Consider the following 6,735-nt stretch of genomic DNA (forward strand, 5'->3'; position numbering starts at 1 on the left):
CAGGCTGGAGTGTAGTGGTGTGATATTGGCTCACTGCAAGCTCAACCTCCTGGGCTCAAGAAATCCTCGCACCTCAGTCTCCTGGGTAGAGATGAAATTTTGCCATGTTGCCCAGACTGGTCTGAAACTTCTGAGTACAAGCAATCTGCTTGATTCAGTCTCCCAAGGTGCTGGGATTCCAGGTGTGAGCCATTACACCTAGGGCTGCTTTTTTCATCTCCTCTTTCAAGATTTTTGATGCTACCATGCCCTCTCCCATTTTTTTGCCCCTATGGCTTATACCTTTAAGACAAAGTTTATTGTTTTTTGTTTTAATGAGGAGCTGGAAGAGAACAAAAGAAGAAAGCACATGTGTTTAACGCTATCTATCTGGTGAGGTAATATTCCTTTAAATGTTCAACATTCCTCCCAGGGTAAAGGGATAAAGGAAGTTTCTTTTCATTATTTGAAATGGCTCTTGGCTTCACAAAATAAGATTCTAGTCTGCTTCCTGTGGTTAGGATTTTGTTTCTCTCTTTTGTTCTTGTTTTAAGGACATTTATGCATTTTATCTTGCTTATAATGTGTCACAAGAAAACATACCATCTGCAGCACCAAGTCTAATATCATATAACTGTATGTTGATAGAACAAAAGGTATTCATGAGCTGTGACTTCCACAGTGATGGGTTAGTTATTAAGATGTTTTTGAATTATTTAGATGTTTGTTTCTCTTTTATGCCAGTATTTGAGAAAATATGTAGCTTAGATCTTAATATAAACTGTTTGGGCATATTTAGGGGGAACAGATAGCACTGGTATAATTAACAATGTTGTCCAATTGATGGATTCACACACAAAGTCAAGAGTGTCTAGTGATGTTGAACTCTGAAAATTGTGCCAAGTTATTCTATGCCTAGAGGCAGAATCACCTTGAGGCACTTTTTTATTTATTTATTATTATTATAGGAGAAATTACTTGAGGGGCCTACGTCAGTTATGGTAAGGTAAGGCCAACATATATCTATTGTCCTGGCAGTGGGAGGAGGAAAAATAATAGATCATACATGGGCCCCTGTAAGTGACCCTTCCAATGTCCTGAAAAGAAAGTGGTCCTGAAAAGAAAGGGGGAAAATTTACCCAGGCACCAAGTAATTGCTTGGAAGTAAAGAAATAAAGGTTGTTTTGTTTTCTTCATGGGTTTTGGTGTTAGAAAAACCTTTCTACTGTGTTGGAATGGCAATGAAAGATGTCCCCTGGTAGGAAAGAACATCACAGGTCTTGGAGGGAAGGTTGCAATGAATGAAAAGGGAGCGTGTGTTGTAGCTAGGGCCTAGCGACCCCTGGCACAGGGCTCACTGTGATACAGGAGGTAGATAAGGCTGAGAACCCTGCGGACCCACTCTACTCAGTCATGAAGGTCCTGTTTTGGTATCAATGGTTGAATATGTGTGTACAAAGTAAACAGCTCAAATAGGGGGGTTTTCCAGGAGCCTCTGCTATAATCAGGACAAGTAGAGGCTTTGCCGACAGAGACAGTGATTATCCTATGGACCTTGGGGCCTTGGAAACACCAAAGTGTTCTGTGAGACACTGTGTGGCAGTAATAGATGCTGAGGCAAAAGGAACAGAATCAGTGATATGAGGGGACCAGCCAGATGCTAGTTTACTGTCTGCCTGGCATTTGGAAAGAGAATTAATTCTTTCGAACTGAGTAAGATTGTGGGATTCTTGAACAGTTTCAGTGAGAGAACATGTATACGGTGTTGATACCCTAGTATGAGATCTCAGACTTTCTAGTATGAGTGTACGTGAATTCCTAAATTGTTAACAAAAAAAATAGGAGATTTGACAATATTTTCAGCTGGTGAAGCAGGTTGTACTCTCAATTTTTGTTAATGAGATCCCACCTTCCTGCCATATATATGTATCTTGTTCTAGATAATCTTCCACTAGACAGTGTTGAAAATGATGGCACCCACATTGCAGGATTGTGATCAGGATTAAAAAGAAAGTAATGACTGCAAACACTTAACACAGTGCTTGACACATAGTGAATGCTAAAGAAATCTTCTTTGCTTCTGTTCTCTCAAATTCTTTCTGGTTGCTACAAAGTGTTTGTAGCACCAGGGTGTAGGAAAGTCATCTATGTTGTGGGCTCTGTGATCTTAGCATTGAAGAAACATCTATGGTATGGGCTGGGTGATTTTAAGCAATTTACAGTCATCTTTCTGGCTTTGGTTTCTTGATCTTCAGAATGGGAAATACTATAACAATTTCCCAGAGGTGTTGCAAGGATTGAATAAGATAAGGTATGTGGCAAGTGCCTCAAATACAGCACTAAAGGTCATGCAAACTGAAGTTCTTCAGACTTTTAGTATCATTCCAAGGAAATGTCAAACCTGGCTCAGTAGCTAGACAATTATAGTGGCTAATCCCGAATCTTCTTCTCTGCATGGAATAGTTTCCCCAGTGAGCCTTCAAAGGAGAAAAAGATCAGAGGTAGATTCTTATTCCTTTCATTTCTTGAGGAGTATGCTGTTTTCTGTCATTTTTCAGGGATTTTTCATTGCTAGTACTTTCCCATGAGGGCATAAACTGGTAGACAAAGATAATTGGTCAATATTGTTTGAGTTTCTTTAACCTAGGAGTCCGACTGCCTCCCTGCCTCCCCACGGAGTTCGCTAGTATTGTATCTCTAAGTGCCTGAGTTCCACCTCTTATTCAACACCAGCCAGAGTTTCACAATCTTGCCAGGAGGGAATAATTGAAACCAGCAGAAAAAAAGAACAGTTTAAGAAGAGATTGCAACATGATGACTCAGTGACAATCAGTTGAAGGAGAATGGAGGAGTGTGGAAGTGCTGTGAAGGTCACTGTTTCATTCATTGAGAGTGCTGAACTGGCTCCATAAGGAAGCCAGGAAAAGCTCCATGAAGCCAAATCTCCAGGCAGAGTCCTGCAGGGCAGAGGGGCACCACACCTCTTTTCTTTTCTTTTCTTTTTTTTTTTTTTTGAGATGGAGTTTTGCTCTTGTTGCCCAGGCTGGAGCGCAATGGCATGATCTCGGCTCACCATAATCTCCACCTCCTGGCTTCAAGCGATTCTCCTGCCTCAGCCTCCCGTGTAGCTGGGATTACTGGCTAATTTTGTATTTTTAGTAGAGAAGGGGTTTCTCCATGTTGGTCAGGCTGGTCTCGAACTCCCGACATCAGATGATCTGCCCGCCTCGGCCTCCCAAAGTGCTGTTCTTACAGGCGTGAACCACCATGCCCGGCCTTTTTTTTTTTTTTTTTTTTTTTTCAATTCCTGCAAAAGTGAGAAAGTGGCCGTTTCCCACAGGCACTGGATAAATACCAGGCATCCTAAGGGAAGCCGCGTGGCCACTCTCGGAATATCCCAGGTCCTGATCTGGTCCTCACCACGTAGCTCCCGTGGAAATTCGATTAGCGGCTTGGGAACAGTGGTGCTCATTTGAGGAGAATGCCAGCACTCTCTTCCACTCTGCTGATTATCTATTCTTTACTACTTGGAATCATTCTTTCTGATTATGTTTTCCCTGGCATCGGAATGCAGTTTTGTTGTGTTTCCGCCATCGGAAATGATTCCCTGAGTGATTCTCTCATCTCTTCCAGACGTCTCTCTCCCCTTTCCCCTGCACCCCCGCCCCACTTGTCTGGCAGTGAGTGAGTCAGCGCTTCGTTCTTCTTTCTCTTTGCCGCTGGCAGTAAAGGGAGGCTCCTTAGCAGCTGCTCAGCTACCTCCCGGAGACAGCAGCCTTTCTGCAGTGGGAGCGCGGATTTTATTGATTCTCTGCAGGGTTTCTAAATAGCAGGTCTTCCATAAATCAAGCCTCATTGTGACTGTGAGTGAAATGGGCAGTAAAGACAGGTGCCAACACTGGAAAACAATTTCCAGCATATGTAGAAATTTAAGGAATTGTTATTCTTTGACTATGGCACTGTACTTTAAGATCTAGCTCGTGTTTGATTCGAGATTAAGTTTTACAGTGTTTGTCACACCAGCGTATAGAAAAATCATCCATCTCTTGCCCCTACACAGGACTCTAATTAAGCTACCTCTGACACAGGGGTAGATTGAAAGGTTATTTATGGTACATGATTCCTTAATTTGTTTTCGCTTGGCCTCACAAGTTTCATCTTTCCTTTGGCATCTTATCTAAGGCAAGGTTCTCAATCTCAATTTTACGATTTTAGGCTAAATTTATTTTATTTTATTTTATTTTTTGTTCCTATGCATTGCAGAATGTTTAGCAGCTTCCTTGGCTTCTAGCCACAAGACTCTAGTAGCATACTCCCTCCTTTCCCAGTAAGGACAATCAAAATTGTGCCCTGGGGACAAAATTTTCCGCAGTTGAGAACTGTTGATCTAATGGAAGATAAGTAGAATAAAAGAAGGACTTAGGAGCCTTGAGCTCAAATCTTATTTCAAAGGCTCCTTAATGTAGCTTCTAACTTTAATCTTTGATTCTGGAATGGGCTGTGGTCCTATAGCCTGTGAGCTGGCCAGTGCTGCTGGCATGAACTCTGGGATAATGAAGCCAAAACCACATGTCTGATCCCTAGTAGGCCACGAAGCCTGGTCAGTTCTATGATCCTAGACTGTACCTCTAATCCCAGAAAGCTGTACTTCTGGAAACTCATTCTTTTCAAGAACTGAAATTCTTCTTCCTACCTTCAGGCTCCATTGGTTCACCATCCAGGCAGGCACTGTTAGCAATATCTTAGATGACCTTCCAGAGTTACTTCTTGAATATACCAGTGAATGTACATACAGGTTCCTGATCAATTTCCCACTCCCCCAAATGGGCATGTTGTACATACTAGAATGCACCATTTCTTTCTTATCAATGAATCATAGAATTATTCCGTATTAGTAGATATTTCATTTCCTCTTTTTTTGGTAAACTGCTATATAGATATCATACAAATGTATCAACTTATTTAACTTCTCTCACTGATTTGTACTATTATAAAAAAGTGCTGTAGTGAAAAATTTGTGAAAACATCAAGAAGTGAAATTGCTTGGTCAAATTAAATAGGCAGTTGTAATTTTGATATATAATGCAAATAGTTCTCTGTAGGAGTTATAGTAATTTACCATCCCACCAGCAATACATCACAGCACCTATTTCTCTGCAGTCAGGACAACAGAGTGCTACTTCTTTGGATTTTTATCGATTGGTAGAAAATTGTGTCTCAATGTAGTTTCAATTTGCATGTATCCTACTATTGAAGAGGTTGTGTTTCTTCATATGTGTAAGAGTCATTGTTTACTTTTTTGTGGACCATTTGTTCATTCCTTGCCCATTTTTCTTTTGGATTGTTGGGTTTTTTAAATGAATTTCTGGAAGCATTATATATTAGGGAGACTAACCTTTTGTTATATGAATTGCAAATTTTTTTTCCAGTATGTCAATTGTTTTTTATTTTGTTCACAATTTTTTGCATAAATAAACTTTATAAAAATTTTATTTCATCTAACGAAAAACTTTTCCTTCATGAATTTTGGTTTCTAGTTATAAAGAAATTTGCATTTTTCTTCTTCTTTTATTATTTTCCCTTTTTTAACATCTAAATTTTTGATCCATGTGGGATTTATCCAGGTAGCTCAGTATAAGTTATAGATCCAATTTTGTGTTTTCCACTACTCAACCCCCGCATCCCCCTGCAGAACTCATTGGCTCTCTTGTTTATTTTTTTAGAGCAGGAATTTTTAAAGGGAGCTTACTAATATAAGGACATTTTCTACTTTCACCACATGAACAGTGCCTCCAGCAATAGAGGGCTGGACTGGGGTGCAGGACTGTGAGCCATTGTCTCCTGCAGCATCTCTAGCTCCTCCAAACTACATTAAGGTCACTTCTTCTTTGCACAAAGTCCTCATGTACTTGTTTACTAGATCTGTGGGAGTATATGCACATAGATAAGGGGAAAGCCTGCTCCTTTCTAATTTTGTATAAACATTGTCAGTTTGAAAAGAATCTCAAATGCATTCAGTGATTAGGAGTCAGTTGGCTCATTCTTGAGTTAGTGAGCATAGCTGAATACCTTCAGCATTTGACATTCAGTGTTTACCTTCCAGTGAAAGCTCTTATTTATCTGTTAACCACTGATATGGTTTGGCTGTGTCCCCACTCAGATCTCATCTTGAATTCCTGTATGTTGTGGGAGGGACCTGGTGGGAGGTAATTGAATTATGGGGTCAAGTCTTTCCCTCGCTGTTCTCAAGATAGTGAGTAAGTCTCATGAGATCTGATGGTTTTATAAGGGAGAGTTTCCCTGCACAAGGTCTCTTCTCCTGTCTGCCACCATGTGAGATGTGCCTTTCACCTTCCACTATGATTTCCTCACCAGCCACGTGGAACTGTAAGTCCATTTAAACCTCTTTCTTTTGTAAATTGCCCAGTCTCAGGTATGTCTTTATCAGCAGTGTGAAAATGGACCAATACAACCATACTCGGTTCTTCTTTTTCCCTGCATTAATCTATTTAGCTTGAGTAAAAAAAGAATATTATGAGGATGGATGGTTCTTTCAAATTGTTTTTCTCAGGAAGGTCTATAACCTAATGTACATTTTCATGGAGGGGAAATAGATCAAGATCTCATATTTAAACAGATACACCCATATCTACTGTCTTATACAACAGATCTTGCCATTTCCTTGCCAACCTCTTAAAACTCTTATTGCTGAGCTGGTCAGGCTCCATGGTTTCTGTGTGCATGCTAAAGCCTGAC

At 40.3% G+C, this 6,735-nt stretch overlaps 1 pseudogene; it reads right to left on the reverse strand.

The window, feature by feature from the left end:
• The window catches only part of LOC111549705, a 19,903-nt pseudogene extending 16,452 nt beyond the window's left edge, over window positions 1–3,451 (reverse strand).
• Between the last annotated feature and the right edge of the window lie 3,284 nt (window positions 3,452–6,735).

This window comes from Piliocolobus tephrosceles, chromosome 7, assembly GCF_002776525.5.
Source record: "Piliocolobus tephrosceles isolate RC106 chromosome 7, ASM277652v3, whole genome shotgun sequence".
NCBI lineage: Eukaryota > Metazoa > Chordata > Mammalia > Primates > Cercopithecidae > Piliocolobus > Piliocolobus tephrosceles.